The following is a 17,617-nucleotide window of genomic DNA, read 5'->3' as shown; positions in this document are numbered from 1 at the left end:
CAGCTAAATGGAACTTCGTGAATGGATTCAAATTAATTGATAGACATGAGACATCCTCCTATACCAAAAGACATGATGGCTGGAAGGTTCCAAATCTACCCTAACTGCAGGCATAGCTCTGGGAAACCCTCCAGACCATCATTCTTCAGCCTAATTACAGACAGGGGAAAACCTGTATGCAAATAAAGCTTGGTCGCACCCCAAAAGGGATGGTCCTGCCCTAATTGCTCGGTCACATCCCTTCTTAACAAGACCAAAAGCAATCACAGACATGTTTCAGCCTCTTGGGTGTAATCAGTGAGGTGTAGTTTGGGCTTCTAGGCCCAGCAGTCTCTGTCCCATGCCTGGCCATACCCATCCCACTCGGAGTGACTAAAGCAAAATAAAAATGGTGATAGCTGGAAGACTTACAATAATAACCATAACCTCTGACATGGGACTAGGGCAACCCTCCAGACCATCGTTGTTCAGCCTGTCAAGACATCCTCATATATCACCACAATGGCACTCACACCAGTACTCTGTCAAGCTCTTCCGATAACCTTTCAATGGCTCAAACAATATTCACAGAGAACATGTGCTAAAATATCCCTCATTAGGACGACTGTCCACCTTTTGTAGCACCCTAGGATGGTAAATGTTTGTCCATAGCAGCTTCAGCAGGAAGTTAAAACATCTTTCGGATACTTCTCAACTCTCAATTTTTGATATTTCTTTCTAAAAGCTAGTCTTTGTAACATCACTGTTCATTTAGAATTATCAAGAATCTCTTAGATGCACTTGGAGTACACCTGCTGATTATCCTTAACATTTCTTAGATTTCTGGAACAGTGCAGTGTCTTTTGAAACAAGCAGTGGTTGCACCCTCACAGAAGAACATAGTACATCGAACGAGTATGCCAGTTTGTACCTTTTAGCATCTAAATAGGGCCAAAAGCCAGATCACCTGCCCTTTTTTCCACACCAGGAAACATCTCATTCCCACACTGTCAATGGCCTAGGTCAATCAACCATCAACACTCTGAACCCCTGCTCCATCTATTCTCAGAGCCTCTTCTGCGTTCCTCTTCTTGCCAGTGCAAGCACACTCCTGCTTCGCTCTCACTCAGCCATCCTTTGCATTGCACACATCATGGACTCCATTTCCACACACAGGTTCAATTACACCTTCATCACCGAAACATGGCTCTCGCTTAACCCTTCCAAGGTCTTAGATGCTGCACCCAGGTTGGATGAGGATGTCAAACATAATACCACATGGGGAAGGTAGGGGGAGGTTTCCCAGGCATCTCCTAATCCTACTAGGCTGGTAACATGATCCAACTAGTGCCTATGAACTCCATGGAGCTCATTACTTGCCATTTCTTACTATCGGACAGACTGCTACTTTCTAGCACCCACCTCACAGGTGTGGATCATTCCTTGATGATATCTTTGATCTTATCAAATCAGTGTCAATCAAACACTCAAAAATAATCTTCCTTGGTGATCTCAACTTGCCAGGAACCCAATCCACAAAAAGCACCAGGGATGGTCTCTATCATCTCACGGAATCCATGAACATAAAACAACATGTGCTGAACCACACCCACATCAGTGGAAATATATTCTACCTCATCTCTGTGTCTCCCTGGTAAAGCCTCACAAACCAATCACACTAACTGTACAGCTCATGCAGCAATCCCTATTCTCCTTACACATACCATCATGACTAGTAAAGGACAGTGGAAGCCCACAATGTCCTTCTGCTGCTTCTTTAAGAACTTCCCTTTAGAAGCACTAGAACAGTCTTGCAATGTGAGCCAGAGCAACCAACGCCAACCCCTTACTGTCAACCTCCAACCAAACCCATGATGGAACTGGGAGACATAAACGACCCTCTAAAACAGCGTTGCACAAGGGTTAGACCCTCCACCTCTTGCTGAACCATAAACCCAAGAACTGAGTGACAATTAGGGCACTATGCGGACAAAAGAAAAACCCTGGCGCTAAACACAAACGGATGAGGACCTCCTCATCTTAAAGGCTTTACACAGCACTTGCCAGTCACTCATCACTGGGACTAATTAAGTGTATTGTTCCAAGACGATTGCAGTAGCCACTAACATGAGGAAAGCCCTCAATGTCACAGTCAAACACTGCTCTAACAGTTGCATCACATAGTTTCCCCCAGTCCAGAGGAAAATGTAAAGCAAGTGACAATTTCTTCATCATCAAAAATAGATAAAATCAGATAACATATCGATGCATCAAAATCAGTGATCCCTTTGCTCACATGTCCACCGAAGCACAACTCTGGACAACCTCAACACCCCTCAACCACAATGAACTGACTGATACTCTTGCGCCACTAAAATCTACCTCATACCAAGGACGATGTTCTTCCCTCTGGCATCAGGAAACAGTTCTTAGGGTGTAAACCTTTCCCCCTCCTTCACGTAGGCAATGCCTCACTTGGTCAGGGCAGCTAGGCAAGCACTTTAAAAACAGCTTTAATCTGCCCTCTCTTCCAAAAAATCTACTCTAGTTCCAGACGACCTTGCTGACTAGTGGCCAATCACTATCCTTCCGTTCATTATTAAAATAATTGAGAAAGCAACTACTAGACAACTCCACGATCGGAGTAACCAACATGGACTACTCCGGGACTACCAATCTGGATGTAAACATAGATGCAGAATGGAAACTGACACCATACAGGCCATAGATGATGCTCTTAAATTCATAAAAAAGCAACTCCTTCTTCTTGATCCTCCATGGCCTCTCGGGTACATTGCACACCATCAACCACTTCACTCTTACAGGCTTACTCACAGATAAAATGCGATTCACAGGCACATTCCTCAACTCGTTTTCCTCTCACCACTCCAGATGGGCAATCAGACCTGCAGTGTCCCAAAGGATCAATACTCTCCCCAGTAATCGTCATTCCCTATAAGGAGACACTCAGCTCACTTCCCAATGAACCTAGTATCTCACAATACTTAGTTATACTTCAAAGTGAATTGAATTGTAGACATTTCAAGCCTCAGGAAATGCCTTGCCTCCAAGCAGGCTTGGATGACAAGCACCTACCTGAAACTCAATCCCACTAAAACAGAATTCATTCTAGTAGTCCATCCATCTAAACAGGAGGCCATGCAAAGGTCGCTGAATGACATGGACATGCACCTTGGTGGATCCGTATGTAAATTGGCTGAGTGCCAAATCACAAGCAGCCCTTACTGGCAGCAACATCTGCTTCCAGAAAACATATTCAAAGAAAAGTCTAAGCTGCTTGGTGTCAAGTAGCACTCCTTCGGAAGAGAAATCCCTTCCTCCCACCTGAGGATTTCAGAATTGGAGTGAAAGTCCTGAAAATCCCACACTTTGATGGCGGTAATACCCTCCATATTGGCATCCCCACCACAAAACTGAACCCCCTCCCTTAGGTCCTTCAATAATCTGCTGCAGTCCTCATAATGGGCACAAAGAAACGTTACCACATCCCCTCATTCTGAGAGAATTACATTGGCTACCCATCTCAGCCAGGGCATTTTTCAAAACTGCCTATATCACATATAATGCAGCTACTATGCAAAAATCAGCCTACCTACCCACAAAACATGCAGGCTCGGGTGAGAAGGGCTCCTCTAAGAGGATTTAGAAGACTAGGAAGCAGGCCTTCTCTGGCTATGGCCATGCTTACTGGAATGCCATCCGTCCCAATCGGGATTGCTTCAGTGTCAGTGCAGGTCAGGAAGGAGCTCAAGACCATGCTTTTCAGGAAATACCTGAGGGACACTCAGGCCTGCCACACCTAGGTATACCCTCCCGCCCCCCTGTAGTATGGGATATCCAAGCTGCTGCTCTGTGCCATGAAAGGCCAAATGCAAAACATAAAATAATAGACTTCACTTCACTGCACTCGAGAGTTGATGAATGTTTCCTGCAAGTCAAGCCGAGCATGGATATTTTGTAACAGGCGTACCTTAATCTTTCTAATGGATATAAAAATAGGATACTGTTGGCACAAATCACAAAATTGTGGTCCGGAACTCCACACAAAGGTGAATGGGTGTTACTGTGACACCATACCAACAAAAAACTCATCCAACAACAGCAGAGAAATGAAAAGTGTCTCTCCACTCTAGTAGCCACAAAAGATGTATGTTTTACTCTTGCCTGAAGTCCAGTGCGTTCCAAGGGGAGTTGGGGGAGGGGAACGAATGTCCTTGTTGTAAGTAGGGGATTATATTTGCTCTAATGGGCACAAACAAAGGTGGGAAATGTATTATTCCAATTTACCTAGCCTTTCCTCTTGTACTCTCAAAACAGCTGTCACGCTGTGTGACGCAATTCAATTAACATGTTGATGTCACTGAAGATACTGGAGAGGGTCTTTGTTAGGTATATGATTTTCTATGCAAACAGTCCTTACCCATACCTCCAACGATTACATTTACACATGCATAGTTTCCCTTGAAACAAAGCATATTTGGTGTGCGTCCAGTACTATACGTGAAATCACAAACTTGCAAAAACAATCTGTAGTGAGACTCAATCACGTCACCTTCATTTCATTCGTATGTGCGTCATATCAAGGAAAGCCAGCGGCCTTGCAGTGACAACAAAGGAGAGCAAAGGAGAGCAAAATGAGTGGCACAATAGCTTCCTTTGGGGTCTTTTTTCCAGTGTTTATGAAACATGGAGTCCTCCATTTCACCTTGGTTGGCGTTCTTTAGCACCAACGAGACGTGTTTATGATCCGCGGTTGTAGCAGAAGGATTAAAGAATAAAATAACGTAAACATGTGAAAGATGTTGTTTTGGTGCAAGGTGCTGCATTTGTGTTTAAATACTCTCATGATATTCGATCCTACCAAATGCAACACCGTCCACATCCCTGTAGCGCTCCGTGCCTTAATTACTCAGTTCTGAATTAGGAGTCCTGAGCAGTTAAGATTCCCCACGTGAAGCCTCACTAGAAACCATTTGTGACGCTTTGGGCACATTAGCAGTTTCTTTAAAACAGCTGCGAGAAAATCAATTTTAATCACTTTCCATTAAATGATAGTTAAAGTGGCCATGGAGTAGGCAACAGACATCTGGAAAACAATGACCTGAAGGGCACAGCAGGCTGCCAGCAAATATAGAACTACTCAATTCCTTTTATCATTGTTTGGAACACTAAATACAACAGCTGGTGTCTGCCACATGTACAACCCTCACAGATAGGACAAGAACGTCACACGTCCATGTCTTCAACGCACTATGAATTGCCAACATGTCTCCTTTCCTTCTTTCGGCCATAACTGAGTCCCACTTTTGATACAGGCACTTTTAGTAACCCCTTAAGAAAAGAAAACTCCAACACCACCGCTTCCCTTTCCATATGGCGATGCTACAATCACTTGCTGGCCTTTTCTCTCATCACTGGGACAGGTATGTTATGTTAAGGTAGGCCTGTTTTTCATTTTCTTTCATGAATTATTAAAGCCCTCTCTTGCAAAAGAAAGCCCTCTCATGATACCCAGTCCACCCAGAACCGCAAAGATGCCATTTCCTGGTGTGTAGCACTAGCGGGTATATAGGTTACAATAAGTGGTGTTTGGCTTCTGCAACAAACTGGATCCATGTTTTCTGGCATTAGCCCAAGAGCGGTGCTCATCATGTTTCTCATGCTTTCGCCTGTTGCTTCTCCAACAGCAGCTACTCCTTGTGGTTCCTGGTGGTGCTCCTGTACGTTTGCAGATAATGTGGAAGTGAACATGGGATGCTGGCCGAGCATTCTCGGGCAGGTCTAGACTGCTGATGGTGCTCTCTCGCTGACCCCAGTCCATTGATCAATTGATCAGCCAGGGCCTCTCGGGTACATTTGACGCCATCGACCACTTCACTCTTACAGACTTACTCAGAGTTAGAATGGGATTCACAGGAACATTCCTCAACTAGTTGCCTCTCACCTCTTGGGCAGATACCAAGCACTACAGATGGGTAATCAGATCTGACTGTCAACCAGTCACCTGCCGTGTCCCACGGGTTCAATACCCTCCCAGTAATCTTCCTTCCTTTCAGTGAAGTGCATAAAACAGGAATACATCACTTTTCAGTCTTCTGTAACAGGAATATTCAGGGAACCGGGAGGAGGTAGATTCAGGGTGGATGCACTAGCACACAAGAGATTATGTTTCCTATCCCAGTGAAAGCCTGGTGGGCATAAATATTCCAGATCACATACCCATGGAAGGACAATGTCTGAAACCTTTAAAGAGCTGGAGATAACTTCAAGCCATGATGGCTGCTTCTAAAACTAAGACTCAGAAACCTCCTTCCACTCCATTTCCTTAGGCCTGGCAGGTGAGGTTCACTTGTAGAAGGCCAGGAGGAGATGACGGTTGGGGAGACGTGGAGGCCAGGGACATCCATCTGGTACTTGGTGCAGGCCCCAAAGGAAGTATACAGGGGATACCCCAGGTTCCCAAACCCCCATCTAGCCTTGTATGCCAATTTCCTGAACCCCTATCTAGCATTGAAAGTAATAGGGCCCCTTCTTGCCGAAGAACCTCATCGTGGGTCACATAAACCCTTGAGTAGGTCACTAATAATCCCTCCATGTCCCAAGAACTATGTCCCGATTTATGGAAACTAAACTTGTCAGGAATTCAAACATCTAGCCCATGAACGTGCACTCATGGGGCTCCATGGACCACCTGATACTGACAGGGAGAAGACAGATGCCCAGGTTTGGGGGTGCTGCATGCGAGTGCACATGGGATCCCCGCTTATCTCAAAAGGCTGGAGGCTATGGTTGTGTAGAAGGGATCACTAGTGGTACCTTAGCGATCATCAGGCAGCAAACAGTGACACAGGCATCCCAAAACCTAGGAGCAGAGGGGATGGTGTATGATTTCAAGATGGCAGCGGTCCCAGAAATAGTCAGTTCCTAGAGCCGTAGGGTAGATCGCTGTGCACCATAGTTCACAGGAGGTGTCTGTTTTCACCCAAATCTTCCTCAGCCATTGGGCCTGCTCCCAATCAGCATACAGCTCCCATTCCTTTAACATGTGATGCACCAGTTCATGACATGAATGGGTATTTAAAAGAAAAGTGAAATGGTGTGGGAGTTATGAGTCAGGTGGTGAAAGTGTAGGAGTAGAAGAGTGCTGAGCAGAGCATGGTGAAGTGGCGAGGAAGTAGAGAAAAGCAAGGAGGGGGATAAGGAGAGGAGAAGGAGGATGGGAGAAGAAGAGAAAGCAGAGGAGACTGTAAAGACTGGTAGGGGGGTCTGTACTTCCGCTCTCTATATGGTAGAGGGGAGGCACAGAGGACCCCAGCCAAGATTCTCTAATATGGTAACGATGGACGAGCAATCAAGGCCTAGCTTCTCAGGAGGTGATGCAGGCTGGTTCTTAAGTACAGTGTATCCCCAAGCCCCCACAAAGGAATGTCCACACACTGTATTACTGAAAACACAGTCTTTATATAATTAATATTCAAGGGTTATGTACACTTATCACAATAACGCACTTTGTGCTCAGGAAAATCAGCAATGGTAAATATCTACAATTCTAAAGTGGTACCACTAATATTAGACCTCATTAAAGTGCATTCACAATACTGTTAAAATGGCACACAGATCAATAAGAAGGAAACCAGCAATAGAGAGAGGAGAGATAACAGAGGGTTGAAACAATAGGCAGAATACTGGCCCCTACCACTGGACACAGTTCTGTGTGGAGATCCCCCCACCTGGGCAACCTGTAAAATAAAGAGATATAACACCAGCCCAGTCCATATATTGTTCAATAGTCTATTTCTCTCCTATAATGTTTTTACCCCCCCAATGTACCTGGTGGAGTCGAGTTCTTCGAAGAGGCGTCGACAGATCCTTCTTGAATGACCCCCTTTAAAACAGGAGTCACGGATCGTCGAGAAGCGTCGAGGAACTCGGTGTTCGGTGTCGGGGAATCGACGGCCCTTCTTGAATGCCTTCCCTTTCAAGCGGGAGACACGGGGCGTCGAACGTCCGACAACAAACAAGGTAGAACGGCGTCGATGAGGCGGCAGGCTTCGATCCGAGCGGTGCTCGTCGGCGTCGAGACGTCGGCGTCCTGCGAGGAAGAGGCGTGCGGGGCACCTCGGCGACACTAGTTCTGGACCGCAAAGATTGTGGGTGACGGTGGCCCAGCAAGGGCGTCGAGTCGCTCGAGTCTTTGGGGTCGTGAGGTGGCGGGAAACCCACCGGTGGATTCTCCTCGGCGCGTTGGTCGTCCTCGACTTTCTCCGGCGGGACAAAGCGGCCGACGATGCGGACGAGGGGGTCCTTCAAGGCAAATGTTCTTAGGCAAGGAGCGGACGGCTCCGGTCGTCGGCGGCACGGCGTCAAGTGGTTCCCACGGCGGGGCAACACAACTTCGACGGGCCTCCAGCGGTTACACAGACCTGCGAACCCTGGTCGACGGCAATGGACTTCGACAGCGTCGATGTCCGGGTGCTTCACTTCGATCTCCTCGGCGGTCCCGTCTCGGGTCGGCAGCCTTTCGAGGGTCTGACTTCCAGGGCGCTTCGGCGAAGATTCAGCGGTGCTCGATGGTCCCTCGGAGCACGGGAAGAGGGCGCCTAGCCAGGTCCTCTCTCGGGTCAGTCCTCGACGATTTCGACAACCTTCAGTTCCGTCGAAGCAAATGCCACAGCAAGTCTTCTTCTTCCAGCTGGACGTCGAGGATCAGCAAATCCAGTTACTCTTGAGTGGAGACTCAGCTTCTGAATGCTTCTGAACAATTTCCAGTGGTGAGAGGTCCCCAGATATACTATCCTGTCTCTCATCCACACTGCTGGCACACACACAGCAGCCAATCACACAGAAGGGCATTCATGCAGTCAGTCAGCCAATCAGGCACACAGTGCATTCAGGCCACACTCCTCCCTTTCAGACACTCACAACAAGGAATGTGGATTGGGACAAGTACCCAGCCATTCAACACTACACACTGCATTCAGGCCAGTTTCGGGCAGGGCTGTCTCAGTCTTTGTCTCACATGCCAGAAACCAGACAACCACAACAAGAAGTGTATATTGGTCACACACTCCATTCACCCAGGTCCCACCCACAGGAGGTACCCACAACATACAGTCAAAGGGAAGGCTCCAGTCAGTCTAGCTGGGCCTTCACAACAACACCATATATGGAACTTCCACCCAACAGCCAGTCAGGGGGAAGGGACAGAGTCAGGGCTTCCCAGGACTTTGGGAAAAACAAGACAACAGGCAATAGAAAGCAAGAGGCCACAGGGGCCATCTTGTTTTCTATCAGGAATCAACTGATCCCAATGGCAGGGCCTGGGTATCCCAAAATGGAGGACGCCCAGAGCACCTGTCTAATTCAGCATGGAGCTGCCACCAGCCCATACCCTGCTCTGTGGGCCACCCACAGGTGCCCAAAAACATACACTAGGGGCACAGGGTTGTACCCCTACCCATGGGTGCCATAAGGGTATCCCAGGGGTCTGTTCACCAAACCAAAAGAGAGAGCTGCACTGCCAGGAGTCCCAAATGGACTCCTGGGCAGAAAACATAACAGAACACACGATAAAAGGCAGAACAGGACAAGGATTCAGAGGCCCTGTCCTTCTGATGCATTTCCAGCATCACAGTCGCCCCCCCCAGACTGAGGTGGAGGGTGTCTAATCTCCCACGGGATAGACACCCTCATCCAGACGGTCAACATACCTTCTGGAAAGGCCATCCGCATTATCGTGACTCTTCCCTGGTCTGTGTTCTATGGTGAAGTCTAGCCCTTGTAGGCTAATGGACCACCTGAGCAATTTCGGGTTCTCACCCTTCATCTGCATAAGCCACTTCAGGGGCTTATGATCTGTTTGGACCTTGAAGGTAGACCCCGTAAGGTAGGGCCTAAAACGCCTAAGGCTCCAAACTATGCTAAAACACTCCTTTTCAACAGTAGCCCACCTAAGTTCTCTACCCTTGAGTTGTCTACTGATGAATATGATAGGGTGTTCTCTCCCTTTGTCATCTAACTGGGACAAGACAGCTCCAATTCCGGTGTCGCAGGCATCCGTCTGGACGATAAAGGGTCGGCTGTAGTCAGGCGCACACAACACAGGTGCCCTACACAGACTTTCTTTCAAGCCATCAAAGGCCCTCTGACAGTCTTCAGTCCAATTAACCTTCCTAGGTTGTTTGGGCGAAGTTAGAGCTGTCAGGGGTGCAGCTATGGTTCCATAGTCTGCCATGAAATTGCGATAGTACCCAGTGAGGCCCAAAAAGGCTCTCACCTGGGTTTGAGTAGTGGGAGTCTCCCAGTTCTGTACGTCCTGTACTTTACTGGAGAGAGGTTGGATTTGACCCCCTCCTACCTCATGACCAAGATAGGTAACTTTCCCCTGAGCTATCTGGCACTTGGTGGCCTTGATAGTGAGGTTAGCCCTTTTCAAGGCCTGCAACACCTTATCCAGATGTGTCAAATGCTCTTCCCAGGTGGAACTGTAGACGGCAATGTCGTCTAAGTAAGCCACACAAAAGGCTTCCAGCCCACTGAGCGCATGGTTGACCAATCTCTGGAAGGTGGCAGGGGCATTCTTCAACCCAAAGGGCATGACCCTAAACTGGTAGAGTCCCTCAGGTGTGGAGAAGGCCGTCTTTTCCTTGGCATGGTCCGTCAGAGCTATTTGCCAATAGCCTGAGGTAAGGTCAAAGGTGCTCACAAATTTGGCAGCACCTATGGTGTCCACGAGCTCATCAGCCCTGGGCAATGGGTGCGCGTCAGTTTTGGTGACGGCATTGACTCCTCGGTAGTCCACACAGAACCTCCAATCCTTGGTACCCGCCTGGGAACTTGCCTTGGGGACAAGGACCACTGGACTGGACCAGGGACTGGTTGAGGGTTCAATAACACCCAGATCCAACATCTTGGCGACCTCAGCCTGGATGTGGTTTTTGACGGTATCTGACATACGATAGCTCCTGCTCTTGACAGGCACGCTGTCACCAGTGTCAATTTCGTGCTTACACCACGGTGTAAGGCCCGGTGTCAGTGAAAACAGAGAGGCATACTGCTGGAGCAAAGCCCTGCAGGCCCTCTGCTGCTCCGTTGTCAAATCGGGAGAGAGTTGTACTCCCTCCACTGAGCCATCCTGAGGGTTGCTATGCAGCAAATCAGGAAGGGGCTCACTCTCATCCTCTTCTTGCCCTGAAGCTAGCAAGAGACATGAGACCTCCGCTCGTCTGTGGAAAGGCTTGAGCCTGTTGACATGGAATACCTGGGGGGCTACCCCAGAGGCTCCCATGTCAACCAGATAATTGACTTCGCCCATCTTGGAGATGATCCTGAAGGGTCCAGTCCACTTGTCTGCCAAAGCTCTAGGCTTGGTAGGCTCCATCACAAGGATTTCCTGTCCCGGAGTCCAATCCACTTGCGAAGCTTTAAGGTCATGCCAGTACTTGTTCAATTCCTGGCTGGCCTTGAGATTTGCTGTTGCCTGACCCATCATTTGTGTCATCCTCCGCCTGAGGCCTAACACATAGTCCCCCACTTGCTTGGCGGGACCTGGCGGGGTGGCTTCCAAGCCTTCTCGGATCAAGGCGAGGGGCCCCCTCACGGGATGTCCAAAGAGTAACTCAAAGGGGCTGAAACCAACACCCTCTTGAGGTACCTCCCTGTAAGCAAACAGCAGGCATGGCAGGAGGAGATCCCATTTCCTCCTTAGGGGCTCTTCCAAAGCACCTAGCATGCCCTTGAGAGTTTTGTTAAATCTCTCAACCAGACCATTGGTCTGGGGGTGGTAAGAGGTGGAGAACTTGTAAGTTACCCCGCACTCTTTCCACATGGTTTTCATGTAATTAGACATGAAGTGGGATCCTCTGTCAGAGACAACCTCCTTGGGGAATCCAACACGGGTGAAAATGCCCAGGAGAGCCCTGGCAACCACCTTGGCAGTAACAGTCCGAAGGGGTATTGCCTCAGGGTACCTGGTGGCATGATCTACCAAAACCAGGATGAACCGATGTCCACCTGAAGTGGGAGGGTCAAGGGGACCGACGATGTCGATGCCCACCCTCTCAAATGGTGTGCCAACCACTGGTAATGGCTGCAGTGGGGCAATGATCCTGCCTCCAGTCTTGCCAGACAACTGACAAGTGGGGCAGGTCCTGCAGTGGGACTCCACTTCTACCCCCATCCTTGGCCAGTAGAAATGGGCAGAGAGCCTCTGCTTAGTCTTCTTAGTCCCAAGATGACCAGCCAAGGGCACCTCATGCGCCAACTGCAGTAGGAAGGGCCTGTAAACCTGGGGTACCACCAACCTCTTGCGGGCACCAGGTTCAGGTTTAGTGGGCTCACTAACAAGGAGCTCACCCTCCCAATAAACCTTGAATGTCCTAGGCACTTCACCTTGTGCCTGGGACAGGGCCTGTTTCCTCAGACCCTCGAGAGAGTGGCACTCTCTCTGTCCTTTACAGAAGTCTGCCCGGGAGGGTCCCCCTTCAGCTAACAAGCATTGAAGGTCGGGGTGCTCCTCTGGGTTGAGAACCTCTCCCACAGGAGAGTCTTCTGTCTCTTCTCCCACAGGAGTTGAGTTTGGGTTTTCCACTGGACCCAGCCCGTCCGGAGTATGGATCCCAATGGGTGCTGTCGGAACAGCAGGAAGAGAAGGTGTTCCCTCCACAGAGGTGGCCTTCTTGGTCTTCCTTCTTCTTGCCTTAGGCCTCGCCTTTGGCTCGGGTACCTGACTCACAGCCAGACCCGGTGTCACCTGTGACCTAGTGACCGCAGTAGCAGTCAGGGGAAGACCATCCGAGATCAACCCCAACTCCACTAGATCATTACCTAACAGAATGTTAGCAGGGACATTGTCCTGAACCAGGACAGGAAGCTTTGCTGTCTTGTCTCCAATCATGAGTGTGACTAAGGCTACAGGTGATAATTTGGGAGGCCCACCAGCTAATCTGGTGGTTTGCAGAGGAGCACCTTCATAGTCCTCTGGCTTGAGCAGGGTCCTGTCCACCACTGTCATGCTTGCCCCAGTGTCTCTCAAACCAGTAGAAGGCTGGCCATTCAAGAGGACACTTCTCAAAAACCTACGGGTGTTCTGTGGGATAGTCGCCAGTACTTCTGCGTACTGGTCCCAGGCCCCAAGGGACACTAAGGAAATCTCTACCGGAGCACCAAAGGTGATTCCGGTAGAGGAGGGGAGGACAGTGGCCTCCACCTCAGACACGGGGTAAGGGTAGGTCAGGCTGACAGCCTGTACTCCAAGTGCCTTACCTTTATACTTGGGGTCACCCCTTTTGTGATCCAGAGCCCCACAATCCCAACAAGTGCCAGGAGTGCGGGGTACGGTACTGGAACCACTGGGAACCTGCTTTGCAGCAGGTGGACCACTACTCTTATTCCCACCCACAGAGGACTTATCCCCACTAGATTTTTGGGTCTTAGGAGAGGAAGGTTTTGGTTTACCCGACTGTGACTGCTTTTGGGACTCCTCAGCTTTCTGAGAGGCCCCCTTTTCTTTGTCCTTGTCCTTCCCACTGGGGTCCTTAGGGGACACCCGATGGGAGACCCACTTGTCAGCCAACCTAGCCAGCTTAAAGGGGTCCAAAATGTTCTGGTCAGCCACATACTGACGCAGCTCTGGTGAACAGGCTTCAGAAAAATGCTCAAAAAACAAGAGGTGGGACAACTCAACAAAAGTTTTCACCTTGTATCCATCAATCCACCCCATCATGTTCATGTGCGCAGCACTCACCCAGTCAACCCAAGACACATTCTCTCTTTTCTTAAATTCCCTGAACCTTTTAAGGTATTGGGCAGGTGTCTTGCCAAACTTGGCAATCAAAGCAGACTTCATACACTCATACTGACCCCTTTCTTCCACACTCAGCTTCAGAATACAGTCATATCCAGTTTGAGGCACTCTGCTTAACAAACACTTAGCCCAATCTCTTTTATCTACATCATGAATTGCACAAGCCATTTCAAACGCTTCAATCCATTGGAGGATATCTGAACCCTCCACAAACACACCAACCAAATCTTTCATAAACTTGGTGGCTGGGGACCTGCCACTCTCAATTGGTCTAGCTGAAGTCTCCACTCGAGCTTTCTCTAACTGGATTCTCTGACATTCAGTGTCCTTTTCTTTGAGCGCAAGATCCCTATTCTTGAGTTCCACTTGCTGTGCCAGCTCCTCTTTCTTAAGCTCAGCTTCTATTTCCAACTTGCGATATTCAAAGGCTAACTTCATCCTTAATAACTCAAGTTCCATGGAATTGCTGGGGTTTGGAACAGAGGCAGCAGGAATGGTGGCATTCCCAGAAACAGATTCAGTGACAACCCCAGGGGCAGAGTCCTCACTGGTTGCATCCCCCCCTTCATCAAGAGTTTCACCATCAGTCTGGTAATCCACCAGGGCAGCTATCAGCTCAGCCCTAGACTTATCCACAAAGTCTAACTCCCTGGCTTCACAAGCACTCTGGAGAGCCTCTAAGCTCATCCGAGTCAATTTACCATTTGCAATGGACTCCATTGCTTGTAATGCAGTTATTTGGAACACACCCGAACCTTAATCTAACAAAAGTGCGGATATTTTGTAAGTGGCACGGTTATACACTGAGTCTTAAAACCATAAGCATCCCACCGCTGCCACCAGCTGTAAAGACTGGTAGGGGGGTCTGTACTTCCGCTCTCTATATGGTAGAGGGGAGGCACAGAGGACCCCAGCCAAGATTCTCTAATATGGTAACGATGGACGAGCAATCAAGGCCTAGCTTCTCAGGAGGTGATGCAGGCTGGTTCTTAAGTACAGTGTATCCCCAAGCCCCCACAAAGAAATGTCCACACACTGTATTACTGAAAACACAGTCTTTATATAATTAATATTCAAGGGTTATGTACACTTATCACAATAACGCACTTTGTGCTCAGGAAAATCAGCAATGGTAAATATCTACAATTCTAAAGTGGTACCACTAATATTAGACCTCATTAAAGTGCATTCACAATACTGTTAAAATGGCACACAGATCAATAAGAAGGAAACCAGCAATAGAGAGAGGAGAGATAACAGAGGGTTGAAACAATAGGCAGAATACTGGCCCCTACCACTGGACACAGTTCTGTGTGGAGATCCCCCCACCTGGGCAACCTGTAAAATAAAGAGATATAACACCAGCCCAGTCCATATATTGTTCAATAGTCTATTTCTCTCCTATAATGTTTTTACCCCCCCAATGTACCTGGTGGAGTCGAGTTCTTCGAAGAGGCGTCGACAGATCCTTCTTGAATGACCCCCTTTAAAACAGGAGTCACGGATCGTCGAGAAGCGTCGAGGAACTCGGTGTTCGGTGTCGGGGAATCGACGGCCCTTCTTGAATGCCTTCCCTTTCAAGCGGGAGACACGGGGCGTCGAACGTCCGACAACAAACAAGGTAGAACGGCTTCGATGAGGCGGCAGGCTTCGATCCGAGCGGTGCTCGTCGGCGTCGAGACGTCGGCGTCCTGCGAGGAAGAGGCGTGCGGGGCACCTCGGCGACACTAGTTCTGGACCGCAAAGATTGTGGGTGACGGTGGCCCAGCAAGGGCGTCGAGTCGCTCGAGTCTTTGGGGTCGTGAGGTGGCGGGAAACCCACCGGTGGATTCTCCTCGGCGCGTTGGTCGTCCTCGACTTTCTCCGGCGGGACAAAGCGGCCGACGATGCGGACGAGGGGGTCCTTCAAGGCAAATGTTCTTAGGCAAGGAGCGGACGGCTCCGGTCGTCGGCGGCACGGCGTCAAGTGGTTCCCACGGCGGGGCAACACAACTTCGACGGGCCTCCAGCGGTTACACAGACCTGCGAACCCTGGTCGACGGCAATGGACTTCGACAGCGTCGATGTCCGGGTGCTTCACTTCGATCTCCTCGGCGGTCCCGTCTCGGGTCGGCAGCCTTTCGAGGGTCTGACTTCCAGGGCGCTTCGGCGAAGATTCAGCGGTGCTCGATGGTCCCTCGGAGCACGGGAAGAGGGCGCCTAGCCAGGTCCTCTCTCGGGTCAGTCCTCGACGATTTCGACAACCTTCAGTTCCGTCGAAGCAAATGCCACAGCAAGTCTTCTTCTTCCAGCTGGACGTCGAGGATCAGCAAATCCAGTTACTCTTGAGTGGAGACTCAGCTTCTGAATGCTTCTGAACAATTTCCAGTGGTGAGAGGTCCCCAGATATACTATCCTGTCTCTCATCCACACTGCTGGCACACACACAGCAGCCAATCACACAGAAGGGCATTCATGCAGTCAGTCAGCCAATCAGGCACACAGTGCATTCAGGCCACACTCCTCCCTTTCAGACACTCACAACAAGGAATGTGGATTGGGACAAGTACCCAGCCATTCAACACTACACACTGCATTCAGGCCAGTTTCGGGCAGGGCTGTCTCAGTCTTTGTCTCACATGCCAGAAACCAGACAACCACAACAAGAAGTGTATATTGGTCACACACTCCATTCACCCAGGTCCCACCCACAGGAGGTACCCACAACATACAGTCAAAGGGAAGGCTCCAGTCAGTCTAGCTGGGCCTTCACAACAACACCATATATGGAACTTCCACCCAACAGCCAGTCAGGGGGAAGGGACAGAGTCAGGGCTTCCCAGGACTTTGGGAAAAACAAGACAACAGGCAATAGAAAGCAAGAGGCCACAGGGGCCATCTTGTTTTCTATCAGGAATCAACTGATCCCAATGGCAGGGCCTGGGTATCCCAAAATGGAGGACGCCCAGAGCACCTGTCTAATTCAGCATGGAGCTGCCACCAGCCCATACCCTGCTCTGTGGGCCACCCACAGGTGCCCAAAAACATACACTAGGGGCACAGGGTTGTACCCCTACCCATGGGTGCCATAAGGGTATCCCAGGGGTCTGTTCACCAAACCAAAAGAGAGAGCTGCACTGCCAGGAGTCCCAAATGGACTCCTGGGCAGAAAACATAACAGAACACACGATAAAAGGCAGAACAGGACAAGGATTCAGAGGCCCTGTCCTTCTGATGCATTTCCAGCATCACAGAGACGAAGCGTTGAAAAGGAGAGACAGAAAGAGAGGGAGAGCATAGAGGTGGAAGGGGAGAAAAGAAGGTGAGAGGAGAAGGAGCAGAAAGGAGGGGAAGGAAAGGAAAAGGTGAGAGAGAAGAGGAGGAGGAGTAGTGGAGAAGGCAAGAGATCAGAGTGGGGGAGGAGATGAGAAGGAGGAGAGAAGATGTGGCATGAAGAAATGAAGAATAGGAGAGGAGGACAAAGCGAAGTTAGCGAGAGAAAGAAAGGGGTTCAGGTGGAGAAGAAAGGACATAAATTAGAAAAAGTGAATGATGAAGTGCAACATCTAGGATAAGATTGAGCGATGGATGCTGGGAAGAATATCAGAATAAAGAGGAAGGGAAGGAAGAAAGTGAGAAAGAAGGGAAAGGAAACGGCTAGACATGTGTGACAAGAGCAATAGAAGGGAGACGAAGGCCAAGTCCAGTAGACTGAAGTCCAGTGCTTAATTTGTGCCAGTGTTTGCTGGTCCCCAACACCGGCACTGTTTTTTCGGCACCGGCACTCCTCTCTGCAGCTGCCCTTAATCACGGCTTGCTGCGGATATAGAGGCA

The sequence above is a fragment of the Ambystoma mexicanum genome, chromosome 5q (assembly GCF_040938575.1).
Source record: "Ambystoma mexicanum isolate Mex_15411 chromosome 5q, UKY_AmexF1_1, whole genome shotgun sequence".
NCBI classification, from domain to species: domain Eukaryota; kingdom Metazoa; phylum Chordata; class Amphibia; order Caudata; family Ambystomatidae; genus Ambystoma; species Ambystoma mexicanum.
This window is presented reverse-complemented; position numbering follows the sequence as displayed.